The sequence below is a fragment of the Mauremys reevesii genome, linkage group 2, assembly GCF_016161935.1.
Source record: "Mauremys reevesii isolate NIE-2019 linkage group 2, ASM1616193v1, whole genome shotgun sequence".
NCBI classification, from domain to species: Eukaryota; Metazoa; Chordata; order Testudines; family Geoemydidae; genus Mauremys; species Mauremys reevesii.
This window is the reverse complement of record NC_052624.1, coordinates 100,584,737-100,602,685: the sequence shown is the minus strand read 5'-3', so window position 1 is coordinate 100,602,685 and position 17,949 is coordinate 100,584,737. Positions and strand designations below refer to the sequence as shown.

Below are 17,949 nucleotides of genomic sequence, written 5' to 3'. Positions count from 1 at the left end.
AGAATTTCCACATAAAAGTATTTACAAGTCTTTTGTACTTTTGTGATTTTTGGTGAATTATTTAACTCCCAGTTTTTCCCCAGTTTTAACATACCTCTGTTTAAGATACATCATTTACAGTTCTTCACTGTAGGTATATTTACACTAATCTTTTGGAATAAACCTTACACAAGAAGCTATACATGTGCAAAATACATGAGTCCAGTATTGCATATCTTTCCAAAAGGACTTTTCATTCCCTATCTTGACTTTGGCGAACTTGGCTGATACTGCCAAAAAAGAACATTCAGGATGGAAACTGCATAGTCCAACTGTTATGCTCCATTCCTGCCTTCACAAATCCTCATGTTGAGTTTCTGAGTGAGGTTCCTGCGTTGATCTTATGGCTTCAAGGTGTAGGTCTCCCTGATCAAATTACCACGTGGTCCTGACATGAGTTATAAATGCAGGCAGCTGTACAGGAGTAGTACAAGCATGTAGGCTGGATAGATTTGCAGCTTTCATTTTTGTCCATCTTCTGGATTAACCTTGAAAGCATAGGGATTTTGTGTTATGTTTTCTTATGTTGCTGAAGAAAGCATTATTTTATTGATGTCACTAGGACTGAAACCTGGGAAGATTTAAACCAGGGGGTGGGCAAACGTTTTGGCCCGAGGGCCACATCTGGGTATGGAAATTGTATGGCAGACCACATAATTGGGGGCTGGGGTGCAGGAGGGGGTGAGGGCTCCAGCTTGGGGTGCAGGCTCTGGGGTGGGGCTGGGGATGAGGGGTTGGAGGTGCAGGAGGGTGCTCCAGGCTGGAACCGAGGGGTTTCAGGGCAGGAGAGGGATCAGAGCTGGTATAAGGGTTGGGGAACAAGAGGGGGTCAGGGGTGCAGGTTCCAGGTGGCGCTTACCTCAAGCAGTTCCCAGAAGCAGTGGCATGCCCCGCCTCTGGCTCCTACACAAAGGTGTGGCCAGGCAACTCTGCATGCTGCCCCATCTGCAGGCGCCGCCCCTGCAGCTCCCATTGGCCATGTTTCCCAGCCAATGGGAGGTGTGGGGGTGGCGCTTGGGGCAGCATGCAGGGCCCCCTGGCCACCCCTACACATAGGAGCCAGAGGGGAGACATGCCACTGTTTCCAGGAGCCACATGGAGTAGGGCAAGCCCCCGAGCCCGCTCCTCAGCTGGAGCGCCAAAGTGGGGCAAGCCCTGGACCCTGCTCCCCAGCGGAAGCTCGAGGGCTGGATTAAAACATCTGGAGGGCCAGATGCAGCCCCCGGGCCATAGTCTGCCCACCCCTGATTTAAACAATAGCTGTATACCAATTGTTTTTTAACATATTGCCTCTCTAGCCAAACCTTTTCCTTGGTTCTTTCTTTCTTTCTTTCTTTCTTTCTTTCTTTCATCCAGTTCACATTTTTCTTCCTAATTTTCAAGTTTTTATGCACCCCCAGTCCCACTTGCATCTCTTTTTACTTTATTTGGATATCATTGCTATGTCCTCTGTCCAATCTGCTCTCTATGGTGCTTGCTTCATCATCTACTTAATCTCCTGCTTTGTGATTTTTTTTTTCTTCACACAATCTCCATTGGATAGAACAGACTTCCCCGTAGCAAACATCCACCATCTCCTCCTTCAAATCCCATCTAGAAAACCATTGTGTCTTCAAATGTTAATCTTTGTATTGTCTGCCCTCTTTCATCTAATTGAATATTTTTCTATGGTATTCCATTGTATCTGAGACTCCAGTTCAAGACAACAACCATATTATTAAGTATGTGTTCTCCTAAATAGATATGGATTTAAATTTATGCCTAAGTGATTTCTTGAATCAGGGCCTGAACACTTCACAAACATTAATGAAAATTAAGGCTCACAATGCTCCTGTACTTGGGCAAGGTTGTAATTTCTTGGGACAGGGACTTTTTCTGTATGGGTTTGTCAGATGTTTTGTGAAGTTTAGGGTGTAATGATATATAATAACCACAAGTTGGTCCAGTCAAACTCAGAACAGCTGAATCTAAATTTTCTATATTGTTCTTCACATGGAGCCAAGAAACAGGGGTAAAAATACTTCTGTATTTGAAAACAAAGTGCAATTAATTGTGTTCACAAGGAGTACACTAAAAGGTAACCTTTCTCACTAAGTGATATGCAATCAAAATCCAACAAACCCTGCATTTTAATAATCTTCAATAGCATGTAAACTTACTGTGCACCAAGTATATTTCAATTCAGGCTTTTTAAAAGGGGCTCAGCCAGTGAGGAAAAATATAACTTGGTTCATGAAAAATAAATGTGTATCCGGCTTAGTTGCAGATGCCCCAGTTGAAATGCCTCTGTTGTCTCACAGGGCCAGACTTGAAGCCCAGTGAAGTCAATGGGAGTCTTTTCACAGGCATCAATGGGCTTTGGGTCAGACCCATACTTTGGAAGTTCAGGATATATTTGTTAATGAACAAAATATTAAATTCAGAGGGTAAAGAATCATGGCAATGAATAATTTAGACAGCCTAGAAAAGTAAAGTAAATTCATCATTCTAATATTTGCACTCACAAGTGGGTATATTTGTTCTTCCTTTAGATCTTTGTATAGCATGATAGGTGCATTGGCTACATGGCCTTCACCAGTGTCCAAAATATGCAGCTGTTCACTGGCATCTAAGCAAGCTCTGACTGACTGTGTACTTGGCTACAGATTTCAAGTAGAGACTGGTGCCCAGGATATTTTTAACTAGATAAAGGAACTCTGACTCGCAATACAAACTCCACACTTTGCAGTCTAGCCATCAACCAAGAAACAGATGAGGTAGGTTGATTCCCTAGTGTCAGTGACAGACCACGGTCTCAGTGCAGCCTAATCACAGCAAAACTCCTAATGCTGCCACTTCTGGTGCCTACAAAGCTTTTAAATGTTTAATGTTGTCTCGTCGTGCACCTTTCCAGATTGTGCTTCACATGCCAAAATGAAGGCAGTTAATTCCCAGTCTGCCAAATTATGAGTGCTGAAGGTCCTGACATATTTCTAATCTTTCTTTGGTAGAGGAATCTTTTTAAAAGGAAAGTCAGTGGTGGGTTTTTTTGTGTTTTTTGTTTGTTTGTTTGTTTGTTTGTTTGTTTGTTTGTTTGAAGTGAACATGGTAGCAAGATTTCAAATTATCTCAATAACTGGAATGCCACAAGCACTTCTAAAATGGAGAATGGGATTTGGTTTGCATTGTCATAATAAAGATGGTGAGGGGGACGTCTGTTTGGTTCTTGGCTTTTTTTGGTTGGTTGGGGTGAGTTATTTGTTTTTAAAGAATGAATTGCAATTAAAAAGCATGTATATATTTAAGAGTAAACAGGTTTTTGTGGGGGGGATCTACAGAAACAGAGAGCTGATAGAATCCTCCCCTACCACCAAGCTATCAAACAGCCTCACAACCACCACCAGTGTTCTCCCTTCACCTTCTCTAATAAGGATGGGAATAATGGCAGATGGATCCCATACTCACAGACCCACTGGCTCCATTCTATAATAGCTCAGTCTTCCCTCTCTGCCCCCTTCTCCCAATAAGAAATACTCTAACAGAGATTTATTGCAGCCTGCCCCCACAGCCACTGCAACACCCAAGATCTTCCTTGGTCTTTACTTGAACCAAATATTAGCCTAATGGAAGCAGTGCTAAGCTGGGCAAGCAACGTATTTAACTTTTTTTTTCATAATACAAATGGATTCATGGTACCAAGTGGATTTCTGAGTTCAAAGAAGTTGAGCCTTTACTAGGTGTCAACAGTTACAGCCCTCTCACTGTAGTGGAAAAAAGCTTATTCCTAACCAGTTGGGGCAGAGACACGGTGAATCCTTGGCCCTAAAATCCACCAGATCTCACAAAATCACTTCATCTTAAAATTACACTCTGGTGTTAGTTGGTTAATTGGTTTTTGGTATCAACTTTAAAATGAAGTCAACATCTAGAAAACAACTAGACCTGCATCAATGGTTGATTCAACAATGTCTACTACACTTTTATGTTTGCTTTCACTGAACATTTTTTAATCTTAACTAGTATAAGCAACCACAAAAGAGCAAATTTTTAATCTGAATGCTTGAATATTTGCTGAAAGTATATTTGAAGGTGAGGACAAGAAGATAGCATGGTCACATGGAAGGCAAATGCTAATGCATCTTGAGGGCTACAGTTCTTAATAGGGTAAAATTAATTGTTTAGATTTGACTAAAGCTATAATGTATAGTTTGAAGAAATAAGTTTTGAGAAGAAACTTCTAGGAGGGCAGGGGTGAAGCAAGGCAGATTTGATCAGACAACAGTTCTTCACTGAAGAAAGTAGGGATCCAAACAAAAATACCTAAAGTCAGTTGCAGGGAAAAGACTTGGGTAGCAAAATGCAGTGTAATTTACTGTTAGCTAAAGGGTATTGTGGTGGTACTGTGGCTTTATGAGAATGAATCAAATCTTCAGGTTGTGGGAGCTGACAGTTGGAGGAGGCAGCTGGTTTTCGGTTAGACTGGTAGCTTGACCCGAGTTAAGATGAGTTAAGATGACCTGAGTTAAGATGTTTGTAAATTGTATATATGTTAACTATGTATTTTATAAAGACTCTTGTTAAGTTACTAGCAATTATTATTAAGACTAGTGGATTGCTTGAATATAAAACAACACAGGCATAAGAATATCTATCTGTAGAAACAAACAACAGAGAAAAACCCACTTTGACACAGTATCATGAGCTGATGGAGTTACCTGAGTCCTCTTCTTCCATCCAAAGTGTTTTATAACAAAATTGTATATTATGGTGTTCATTCTTTCTTTTTGTGTTAATGGCTGAAAGATTGAAATGCTTATTTAAAGTTCTTAACAATAAAAATAAAGAATGGGTCCGTTTGTCGCTAGAACTGCAGGCCCACAAAATTCTTTGAAACAGACACTTTTCTTTTGCTGCCATCCACACTAGCATTCTTCCAAACTGGTTTATCATAGGTAACAAGAATGCTACATATGAACACCTCTGAGGTAAAAATAGTCAGATTGCAATGGGTGTCGCAAAACAATCTGTCCAACAGTTGTGTGACGTGGTCTAATAGTAACACAAGCACTAACAGTGGTCTATTGGCAGAATAAGGTTATTAAAGGAGCTGCTTTATTTTCTCATTCATTTTCTTCTCTGCCTTTATGAAGGCCAAAATTGTCAGAAAGGGCCAGCGGATTGGAATAAAAAAGAACCCAACAGCTCTTTCTTGCAGAGAAATCTTGGTGCCTGCCATTTTAGAATCCATGCTATCCTCACACAAGTTCACATCTGTCCATTCTGTTAATGATAATGCTAGCCATTCTAATGGTCAGCTCAGCCATGCTAGTCATTCTTGCTTAGCCTGAACTTCATTGTTGTAATCTGCTATCAAAGTTCTTCAGCTGGTCCCTTGAGCTAGGCATACAGAATCTGATTTTTCTGTGCTCCTCAGACATCAGTATACCAATTAGATATGACTACTAGCAGAAATATGCACAATGGCTTGTGAAGGGATGCTAGATGGGGTGAGATCTGAGTTACTACAGAGAATTCTTTCCTGGGTGTCTGGCTGGTGAGTCTTGCCCACATGCTCAGGGTTTAGCTGATTGCCATATTTGCAGTCAGGAAGGAATTTTCCTCTAGGGCAGATTGGCAGAAGCCTTGGGGGTTTTTCGCCTTCCTCTGCAGCATGGGGCACGGGTCACTTGCTGGAAGATTCTCTGCACCTTGAAGTCTTTAAACCGTGATTTGAGGACTTCAATTACTCAGACACAGGTTTGATACAGGAGTGGGTAGGTGAGATTCTGTGGCCTGCATTGTGCAGGAGGTCAGACTAGATGATCATAATGGTCCCTTCTGACCTTAAAGTCTATGATTCTATGATTCTAGTGTCACGGCAACCAAAGGAGATCCGTCAAGTCATGGCTACTTTACCCAGCACGTGAAGATCTGTTAGGGAGGCCCAGCACTGATGATGACATGAAGGGATTAGGAGGAGTAAATCTAGCTGGTCTAAACCAATTGTTCCAAAGTTAAAAATCAAATCCTCCTATAATACGCAGAGAGCAGTGGTGGAGGGAAAAGTGAACCCCTGTTCATTAGAAGGTTATATAAACAGTAACTCATCCATGGAAGTAATATCTTTATTTATACCGTTTCCATTCCATATTATGGAGTGTCCTAGGTTCTGACCAATAGCTATTTTTTTAAAGTGAAGTATCATTAAACTACATTTAAACCCCATTAAAGAACCTATGGCACTATATTTCAGGTTTATTTATGGAGTACCATACTCTGAGAATATATGAGTACTTTCCAAAAAACACAGTAAGGGATGCAGTGGTAACGCCCCCGAGAGACTTGGGTTATCACAGATTTTTCACAAAGTGGAGAATGTCTATGTCTATTGACACAAGGTGCTCTGCAATCCCTCAAATTTCTATACTCCACTTCTTATTTAAAAAAAAACTATTTAGTTATGAAATGTCTCATTATGTCTTTGCACGCAATTATCCATGCTAAGGTGCAGCTACAGCATTCATTCAGTCCCAGGGCATGCATTGGATGTGAACATCTCCTGAGTAAGTACTGTAGCACTATAAATACTATACATTATTAGTCCAGGAACATCTCCCTAATCCCCCAAAGCTCTGAAAATATGGCACATCACATTATGCAGGGCTCTGTCTTGCACGGTTTAATATCAAACTTTTTTCTCTTCTACAGGTTTCCTTATCATATCATTCTTATCATTTAATACTTATATTGTGGTAGAAACCAGGGAACTCAATCAAGATCAGAACCCTCATGTGATGGGCATTGTCCAAAAACAATTGTAGACATAATCTTTGCCCTGAACAGCTTACAATCTAAAGTGGCAAAGGGGACAAAACAATATATACAATACCTTTTAATACAAAAAAATCATATTTTCCTCCTTTTAGTTTTGTATTCTATTAACAGATAAAACAGCAGCTATCTCTAATGGCCCCCAAGCCTTGTCATAATTTGTTGACTTTTTTTTCCAAGCATGGCAGAAAGGTATATGATTTGAATTGTTATTTCTGGAACAAATTTTGTCTAGGAAATACTGCAATGAATATATGGATCACCTTGAGGATGTGCTACTATTGTAATTGAAAAGGGAGGAACTGCCAGTAGCAGGTAGCCAGGAAAACACTGTCTTCTTTTTGTACATGGACTTCACGTTGCTGTTGTCTTTTCCTGACTGCTTATTTGAGTCCAGAAAGGAATTTTACTGATTCTTAACTTTTATTCCCACATATACATATCTACGCCTATCTATATACAGCTATTAGATCTGTGTGGGAAATTGCCTTCCTGTCCCATGAAAAATGTTGAGATTTTGACACTTTTTCCCATTCTGTATCAGGATGGCGCTGAAACCATGGATGGTTGCTGCAAGCCAACTGCATCAGCTGAGAGTTCTCTGTTGCTCTCTAGTGAGGTGGAGCTAGCTGGTCCCAGGCTCAGTTGCAAGCTTTAATTCCTGACACGGATGAAAGTTGCATTTAAATTGACCCTTTCTCTAAAAAAATTTGTTCAAATTAATTGGCATTTCCTTAAGAAAAAACATTTTGATAAAAATTTCCCAACCAGTGCTAATATCTGTATCTACAGTTATTTATATATCCATATATAAAGCTATCTATATTTCTATATATGGGGTTTCTTTACAAGCATGGTTTCACTTCCCTCTTTTAGTATTAGACGACTAGCTGGTGGAAGGTGAGCATGAGGAAGGCATTATTATCTTGACATCCTTCCAGGATCTCAAATCCAGCTTCTGCAAACTCAGTAGCTTGAAAACCTAGTGAAGACAAAGCTAAGGTATTGGGGGAACCCTGCAAGGGAGCTTCCACACAACGCAGACTGAAGGATAGGCTGTAGAGATATGTAGAACAATGAGTCAATAGGCAGAACCGCACTCTGCATCTTAGATATTTGGTGTAAGAAGGGAGAAAGGGAAGGTAATAATTCCTTATCATTCATCTACTGCATTTGCTTCCTAAGTCAATTACTTCAAAAAGCCTACAGGGGGGTCACAAAAACCAAGGAACTGATTAATTGTTTGCAGCATTTTCCACATCTGATATTTTCAGGTGGAATAGGTGGGAATTTCATACATTGGGACACCTTTTCCCTCTAAATACTGTGCAACCTGTCCAGAAATAGCCTTGGCAAAGAAGTTAAGCAAAGGTATGTACTTTAACTTATTATGTTTTTAATAGAAGTCATTGTATGTCTAGGTAGCATAAAGGCCTACATCTCTGTACCACATAACGAGGACCGGCACATAGGAATTCAAGAGTTCACTGAGATATGTGTAACCAAATTGGCAGAGAGCTTGAGCAAAAGCTTGGAAGCCAAAGCTTGGAAGCCAGGGGAGAGAATGTAATATGGGAAAATATTCTCAGCTATCATCAGACTGAAAGGAAAGAAATTGGAGCTTACAGTTGTTCTTTGCAAGCACGGAACAAACTGATGATTAAAAAAATATGGCAACTTATCTTTTTACATTCATTTTTTGGCTCTTCAAGGTAGGAGCCAAAGACCCTAATGGAGTGCTGTTTGACAAAATATGTATTAGTTCTCATTCTTCAGAGAAGTCTGCAGTAACATAGTAAAATGTTTGCGCACAAAATCACACATCCTGAGCATTTGAGCAGGGGGGTTAGACTAGATGACCTCCTGAGGTCCCTTCCAACCCTGAGATTCTATGATTCTATGATTCTATGATTAGGAGGTATATGTATGTACGAAATTCACTCAAACAATTAATTGGTACAAATGTAAGAAAAGATGCATCAGTACTCAACATGTGCTCAATCAAGAGCCAGAAAAAACATGTTCATGCCAGTGTGAAGTGCAGTTCAAAGAGATGGAAAATTCAAAAGACTGCCTAAAGTTTCCACTATTGTTTTTACTAAAAATACTTCCATTTAAACTAGGGGTTTACCTTTTATAAGGTAGACTATTCCATTTGTTCTTTTGATTGAAGGAGATAAACTTAAAGGTCATATTCTTCTACATACCATTAACAAGTTGTAAAAGACTCTAATTAGAAAAAAAAACGTAGTTGACTCTGATCTCATCTCATGAGTTTAACAGTCTTTCCTTAAACCATTAAATATGTAACCACTCCTCGTTATTATTGTGATGTGTGTTAGATCATCAAAGGAACAATGTGATTTCTAAATTAGTGGGAAGTCTTCACTGGTTTCAGAAAAGCAAACATCATACTGTGAAAGTCTGAACCTAACTATCACAGCAACAGACAAATGCAGAGAAATTTTCAAAGTGTTTTAATGGCACAGCCCTCATTAAAGTCCATTGGAGTCATATAAATAAAAAAGAAACAAACCTTTGAAAATTTCCCCTTTTAAAGTTTACCAATTCTAATGTATACAAAAACCTAAAAAATAGAAACCTTCAGTTCTCTCTCACACACACAGCCCTCTACTGAGTGTTCTTCGGAAAATCCAGAGTTAGCGGGAAAATATCCTGCTATGCAATATATATACCTACTCCATGTAAATACCAAGGATTTCAGAAAATTTGACTTACTTGCTTTACATAGTTAAACACTCAATCTATTACAGATGGGGTGCACAGAAGACACCAGTACTCCTGGACTTAGGTGTAGTTTTGGAAGTCTGCTTATGGAGTGTATGTTTTCTTATCCACACCAATATTTCTTCCACAGAGGACAAAACTGTGTTTTTCATGCCATTCCCTGAAGTATGTCTTCCGGCAACAATAGTAGTATTGGATTGGGATGGTGTTAGTGTTGGAAAAACAGATGGACTTGGCACTCTGATGATGCCAGTGTAAGACATAGTGGAGGAAACTTAAAAAGATGTTGCAGGATAGCAGTTCCCACATATTTTGATTTTGGCTTTGCCAAGCTACAAACCAAGTGTAACTTCCTTTGGATAGTAGAAAGGAAGAGAAACCCAAACTAGGAGCATGTTATAAGCAATTAAAACAAAATAAAGGAGATTTTGCTTGTTTTCATGCATGTAATGTGTATATGTATGAGTGTACATGTTTGTATATATGCATATTTATGTGGTATGAGTGTGTGGTTGAAAATGAGGATATAGCTCTTTATCAGAATTCTGCCCTAGGTATAGTGGAAATTAGTAGCTTTGTAGTGTGCTTTTATATTTTAACTACTTGTTTACCCCATTTTATTACAAACCTGCAGAGAAATTACTTTAAATATTGGCCCAGCGTAACTGATATGAACATCTAGGCAATGTGTAAAGCATAAACTTTTTCATTTCAGCACTAAGTGTAAGCAAGAGTACATCTCTGAGAAACAAGGTTTTGAAATAAAACCAAAATCAATTAATTTCTGTAAACACCACCAAACAAGTTCCAAAAACTCTGAGCTGTAAATCGCTAAAAAACAAGGACTGTGCCGAGTTAGGTAAACACAGAAATATTTGAAATCCATTCTTTCCACAGTTCCTTTAAATCCAAACTCCAAATGGAACTTGAAACTTAAAAAAACAGAAACTATTTTACAGCATTTTACTGTTGGAAGGTGGTCAAGAGGATGTAGCCTAGCCTTAACAGGCTAAGGCTGGCACCTGAGGTTAGATCTTCAAAGAACAAACCATTGGCAACAACGGCTAGAAGACAAAAGTGAAATGTCTAGTGTAGGGCTCTGGATTATAATGATTTAATAAGTATTTTATGTCCAAAAGGAAAAAGAAAAAAATTAAGTGTACTTAGTGGACGCTCACATCCATGGTATTTCCACTCAAAATCTGTATTTGCTTTCTTAATTTTTTTTTAAATAAATAAATAGGAATGTTTCCCAACTTGGAACTTTAATGAAAAAACTGTGTTGCTGTCTTTTTTTTTCTTTTTTTAATTTCTTGTGACCTCTGAGAATATTAATTGTACATTTCCTTGGTTTTGAAAGTTTGCTGTAGTATAGGTTTGCTACTTGTTAGCAGTTACACAGGGAACTCTGAGAGAAATGTGGATTCATTAAAAGAAAGGCACACGGGCTCTGGACACCCAAAATGAGTGTCCTTAAGTGTATTAGTAGGCTGCCCCAAAGATCTAGTTGCCAGGTTATAGGAGGCTGTTTTATTACAGGGCTGACTAGTCATGTGTCAACCGTGCCTCCCCTCCTATGAGGTTCTTCATGTCCTAGATGCCAGTTCTCAGGAAAAAAGCCACCACACTCTGCTTCTCTGCAAGTCTATCTTGCCAGTTCTGTGGGGAGTGGAAGCTTCTCTTTGGCCAATGCTGTATGCTGTTGTCTCCATTTCCTGTAGAACATCCCCTTGGCACGACAGTAGCAGCACCTCCCTGAGGGGTCAGCCCTCACAAGTGGGATTTTCCCTGTGATGGCTGGCAGGTTTTGTGGGATCCCTGGGATAGTGCGGATTGAGAAAAAGTGGACATCATCCTTGGGGTGAAGGCAGGGCCAGTCTGGAATACTGTGGGGCTGCTGTTGATGAGAGGGAGGGGCAGAGAGGCTTGGACTTGTCCCATCTCTTAGCTCAACTCCAAGCTGGGGCTGGTCCTCCCAGGAAAGGGACTGTCAGGGTGAGATGGGAATACAGATGTTTCAGCCCTTGCCCCAACATTCTCTTCCTCCTTCATTGTCTCAGGGGAGCCCTCTGGGGCTGGATGGGCTAATGAAAGTCCTGGGCTCATAAAGCCTGAGTGGGGATAAAGTCCTTGGCTTGTTGTTCCTGTGGGAAAGGAAACAGTGAAAGTACTGTCTGAATTGAACGGTCAACCCGCAGAGTACAGCAATGCTAGGAAGACACTACACCATATCAAAAGGGAGGCTCTATCTGCAAAGCTCTGGAAGAAGAGGAAGGAAAGGAAGAACGGAAGAAAATTCTTTCAGTCAACTGATTCTGTCTCCAGAATTAGATAACTCCCACGCATCGTAGTGGTTGAGTCCGTGAAAGTGTGTTCTCATGGTGCCAATGCACAGTGGAAGGAGAAGGAGGGCTGGGAATTGGAGAAAGGAGGGGAAGAGCAGGTAGCTGCTGTAGAAAGGACTGCCCGCTCTTAAAACAAACAAACAAACAAACATTTAATTCTAGTGCTAAACTTTTCCACTTCAATGTCAGGCTAATGTATCAGATTCCCACAGTGCTAGAATGGCCAAGAGTACTGTAGGAAGCCCCTGCTTGGTCTGGCCCCTCCTAACAAGAAACAGCCCCTATCTAATTTCAGTTTTTTCAACATTAAGTATCTGCTTGACCAGCTCCAGGGCAACATTTAGCCAAAGGGTGTGATATTGTAAAGGGTCTTGAGGAAGTTAAGTGCCCAACTCCCATTGAAAGTGTATGGGAGTCAGCCCTTAATTCCAGTAGATGCTTTTGGAAATTTCATTTAAACTGTACAGAGGATTCTGGGTAGTGAGTGGAATGTTCAGCACCGTTATGGCATGTGACCGGTTTCCTTGGATGTTCCTGGCAGTTTTATTAGTGTACAAAAGGAGGAAATTTATTAGAGGGCTGTTCCTGTGCATGCCCCTGCTCCTGCCTCCTGGGCTGTCAAAGAGCAAGCACAGCAGTCAAAGTCCATGTCCGTGGAGGCCTCCTTGCAAGTTCAATGTATATTTGATCCAGGTATGAAAAGACTGTTTCTATTGTAAACAATCCAAGGAATTTGGAAAGAAAGCTGTGTTTCTATATACTTGAATGCCAGCTAAGCAACTTATCTTTGAAAACCTTCCGGTTTAACAATGAAGCTGCAAATTACTAGATGGCAAATTAATATAAAACTGTGTCCAACAACTGGGAAGGTTCCCCCTTAGATGCAAAACTTGATTACTATATTTGAATTACCAGGGAAGTTATCGGTAACCGAATGCAAAGCATACGTCCTTTTGAAAATCCCATCTCTTGTGCTCATGCAACTACTCATTGGCACCCAGAGTGTCCTGAAGTATTTAAACAAAATTTTAAACACTGTCCGTGACTTTTACGAAAAATACCCCTAACTAAATATTCCCTTCTGGGTGTGGGGGGGGGGAAACTCCAGTGGACGCTGCTGCTACTGTGGGTTGAGGGTGGCCTGGGGCCCTGCCGCCGCCGCTGCTGCTCCAAGGGGTGGGGCTTGGCCCTAGGCTACACCACCACCACTCTAGGCCACCACTCTAGGCCCATGGCCCCACCACCGCTGCTTCTCCTCTGAGCGGGGGTGACTCCACTGCTGCTCCCGGACTGCTGCTTCAGGGCAGCACCTGGGACCAGTTGCCTGGGGCTGCCAGAGCAGCGGCCGGTGCGGCTGGCCCCAGGGCCACCTCAGCTGCTTGGGCAGCCTTGGAGTCAGCCACACCAGGCACTGCAGCTGTGGAAGTCACAGAGGTCCTGGAAAATCTGTGGCTTCCGTGACCTCCATGAAAGATTTGCAGCCTTACTTATTATATGAGACTGACCTTGGATCGGAGCTAGCTGGCTGAAGCTCAGTCTAGACAACACTTGCGTAATATTGGTACAAGAAGAAACAACAGAGATAAATATCAGCCACTTAGTAGGCATACTCAATCAGCTACTTGGAAGTCCTGTCAGATCCTGGACTGCTCCTGGCTTATTATGTACAATCTGTGGCCAAGATAGCCTTATGTCAACTTGAGATTTAGACTACTGAAGTATACACTGCATGTAGCTACATGGTGGGGCCATTCAGAAACTTAAATCAGTGCAAATTGGCACTATTATAGTGTGGTAATTTTAATCTATAAAGCCTTAAATGGTTTACAGCCTGTCAAACAGCAATAACTCTCACTTCTTCTTTGATACTGATGCACTTGTGATCAACAGAGAGCTAAGGTTAAGCGCCATTAGTTTGTAAGAGGAGGGGCTGGCTACAGAGCATTCTCCATTAATGGTCTTTGACACTGAAGCTCACTACACCTGGGCCTGACAGAGCCTGAATTTGTTGACATTTGAGGCATGCTATAATGTTCATGTATTTTCCCGGGTTTGGGGGAAACAGGTGAATTGAGGAATACGAAGGCCAGATGAGGCTGGTAATGCTTTTGGAAGTGGTTATTATTTGGGAAGGGGTTGTACAGTGAGCCCTGGCCTAATACTTGAAACTTCTATCTTTTGCTGTATTTAATTTTTTTGTAAAGGTGCTTAAAACTTTGTATAAATTCTTTATTGAAATAAATGTGAATAAATAAATATGTGGTCGTGATACCCAAATGATGAACAGTTTTTCTCATGCACCTTTGACCACTTAGCCATGTACATTTTGCCCACTAATCCATCTCCATTCTAGGACTCATTTCAGCATTACAAGCCTCTGAGCAGCTTCAAACAGCTGCTGTTGTTTTTTTTAAGCCAGAAAACAATTTCCTTCTTATCCCTGCAAAACCTAGAATTCCCTTCCCTAGTCCCTTCCCACCTAAAGTTACTCTGGTCTGAGGCAATATTTAGTCCTTGACCAGTGTCAAGTTCAAAGTCTTCAAAGTGAAGGTGAAAGTGTGTTGTATTTTCTATCAGTATTAAATATTACTATACAATATGACCTAATCTGTTTGTTTACCATAGTACCACATAAAATACTGCTTATTGCTGCAGTATCTTTATGCCCAGTTTTCTCCCACAGGAGATAAGTAATTCCAATTAAATTCAATGAACACTATGTGTGAGGTTAAATAAATGAAATCATATACTACACTGTTTCTCTGAGCAGATTTCCAAGAATCATTTTTCTTGATATTCTTCTTTGTAATGAAATTTTTAGAACAGAAGTGATTTATGATTTAAGCCAACTTTAATTCTCCTTTGTGCTGTCAGAGAGCAACTAAGCATTGACAGTGCGTTTCTGGACAAACTTAGTAAACCAGGTTTCTTAAAGTGTTTTATTGAATTTCTAAGAGCACTGAATGTCATTGCCATTGGAAAAGAAAACCCAGGGCCGCCCAGAGGGGGGGGGCAAGAGGGGCAATTTGCCCCAGGCCCCGAGCCCCACAGGGGCCCCCACCAGAGTTTTTCGGGGCCCCTGGAGCGGGGTCCCTCACTCGCTCCGGGGTGCCCGGCAAACTCTTGCGGGGCCGGACGCAGGAGCTTCTGCCACTCCCGGTCTTCGCCAGCGGGGGGTCCTTCCGCTCCGGGGTGGAAGGACCCCCCGCTGGCGAATTACCGCCGAAGACGGAGCGGGACCCGCCGCCGAATTACCGCCGAAGACCGGGCTGCGCTTCGGCGGCGGGTCCTGCTTCGGCGGTAATTCAGCGACGGGGGGGCCCCGCTGCGGGTCTTCGGGGCACTTCAGCGGCGGGTCCCGGAACAGAAGGGCCCCCCACCGCCGAAGACCCCGGGCCCCCGGAATCCTCTGGGCGGCCCTGAGAAAACCCCAAAATATTCAGTAGACAAGATGAGGTAAACAGCAAAACTTCATTCTTTATGCACATTCCTGCTTGGAATTATTAACTCACTTGAGAGTAGCCCACTATTCAATCAGAATTTGTCCACATCTTCTACCCTATATTTGAAGGGAGGAATACAGCATCTAATTTTCAAATTCATTTTTAGAACAAGGTCATCATTTCTCAACATTTCATGTACTTAGTAAAGAAAGTGGTTACTTGGCACTATGTATAGTACATACATAAACACCCTCCTGTTTTCCGTGCAGTGCACAGTGCCCATTATGTCTATATTCTTATTCCCAACATTTGCACATGTAACCCCTTTGGGGGTTAAAGAGCATGGCCACTTTAAATCTTTTTCCTGGGGGGAGGGGGAGAGTGACAAAAAAGGAGGGAAACTCCAGGTGGGGGCTCTGGAGCTGGGAGGGAGAGAGAGGCAGCAGCTCCCAGGCCCTCGCAAAGTGAAGCAGCAGAGAACCTGCCTGAAGCCTGGGAAAGACAGGGCGGCTGATCGGGGACACCCCAGGGCACGAGCCAGGAGGAGCCCTCTGCCAGGGAGGAATCGCCCAAGAAGGACAGGCCGGAGCTGGACCCAGTATCACGGCTGCCCAGAGCTGCATGGGGATGTGAGTACTGGGGCTTGTGACGCTGCATTGGGGACAAGGAGGGAGGCTGTAGCTAGTTAAGTGGGGAGGTGGTCGCTCTGGGTGGCTTTGCAGAGAGCGGCAGAAAAGGGCACCAGAGGGGTTTGTTGGGGGAAAGTTCACTGGCGCCGAAGATGACCAGGAGCAACCAAGGAGCACCCTGGACTGGAACTTTGCTCAGGCCTCCTGAACTCTGTGTGCAGACACATTGCTCGGTGTCTGCCCTTCCAGACTGTGCTACCACTGGGCCTGTGGGGTCTTGGCTTGGATGCAGCCCTGTTCTACTGCTCCCCCTATATTGCACCTTGTTGTTTTTCTCCTCTCATCCCTCTGCAAATAAATACCTCCCTTTGTTATATCCATTGTACTTTCCCTGTGGGGGGGTGTATTCACTCTGGGAGGGTTGGAACAGGCACCCCTGGGGTGGAAAAGATTTCTCCTGCTGCCTTCCTGCGCGTGCCTTCTCTTGGCCAGAGCTGCCTGCAGAGCAGACTCCATCTTGGCCATGAGGGCGCTAAAGTTACACACAAAACGCTTGACATCTATTATCTTAAGAGGAAGTAGCAAGTATCTTATAGAAGTACATGTTCAAAGTATGCAAGAATATTTTGTGACCATCAAAAGCAACTCAGTAGCCTGGCTTGTAGGGCTTTCCCTTTATTCCTGAGGTTTATTTATGTATGTTTTGCTGTTGTGACATTGTTTTGACAGCTTACTGATGAAGTATATGGGAAAATGTAAGTCGATATACAGCACATGAAAAGATGGGAGTTGCCTTACCTTACCAACTCCCATTTTTTCATGTGCTGTATATTTATACCGGCCTACTGTATTTTTCACTCTATGCATCTGATGAAGTGGGATATAGCCCACGAAAGCTTATGCCCAAATCCATTTGTTAGTCTCTAAGGTGCACAAGGACTCCTAGTTGTTTTTACTATTTATTTAGGAAGTTTTAACAGGTTTACAAATCCTTGCTATGTAAATATCAGACACAAAAAGATAATCATTATAACAGTGAGCTTTTGGTTAATGAGACATTACATAGGAATATAATTGTCAGATCTCTCTATTTAATAGGGTGTAATTATATTACATCGTGAGCATCATTACAACACCCATGACATGGCATTTCTAGTGATTTTATTAAATTAAGAGCAATCTCTGATTGCACATATTGAACAGACCAGGCACATCTATCGAGTGCTAATATTCAAAAATATGTTTTTTGCAGATTTTATACATAGCTGTTGGCAGTTGCCAGGCATAATGTCCAGTTTGAGTAATAAGAATCATATTAAAGAAATTTGTTGGGCCAAACTTTTGAAACTTGCATAGATTCTTGGGACCAGAACTGTACTTGTTTCAAAACACTGCACTGTATGTCTATTTCCAAAACACATCTAAAAGTTTAATTGCACATGGCTAGCTTTAACTTTCTTAACCCCTTATACTATATGTTACCACAGAGAAATTTTGGGGGTATTTCTGCCTCAATCACAGTCAATTATATCACTATCAGTAATATAGCAACATCTCCCTGGATTCCAAATAATGCTATAGATATAGTTCCTCTATTATTCATAGGCTACTAATAGAACAAGCAGCAAATGGTCTGTCTAAGGAAAGAGTGAGCTCTGACCATTCATCTTGGCCTCCATTTTGAGAGGAAGCCTCAGACATGGCAGCAATTCCCATGGAGTTATGGGAATTTGACCCCTTCTCCCACAATTCCTGGGACCCTACTGAAATCCCTCACAAGCCCCTGGAGATGCTGGGTAAGTACCCTAAATGCAGTGTCACAGCAACAGCAGAGTGGGGGCAATGTGGACATGCAGTTCTGCTAGATCCCCTTCCCTTTCAGAGCTGGAGTCCTTTTAAGGTTTAGATCCTAGGTTCAGGTCTGGGGAGAATAAA

The 17,949-nt window shown here is 41.9% G+C and overlaps 1 long non-coding RNA gene across 1 annotated transcript; it reads left to right on the top strand.

Moving 5' to 3' along the window:
* Window positions 1-5,947: 5,947 nt before the first annotated feature.
* LOC120396989 lies at window positions 5,948-8,407 on the top strand. Its single transcript, XR_005593605.1, has 3 exons — window positions 5,948-6,416; window positions 6,524-6,581; window positions 8,271-8,407. It is a non-coding gene; the product is annotated as an uncharacterized LOC120396989 (long non-coding RNA).
* The last annotated feature ends 9,542 nt before the right edge of the window (window positions 8,408-17,949 follow it).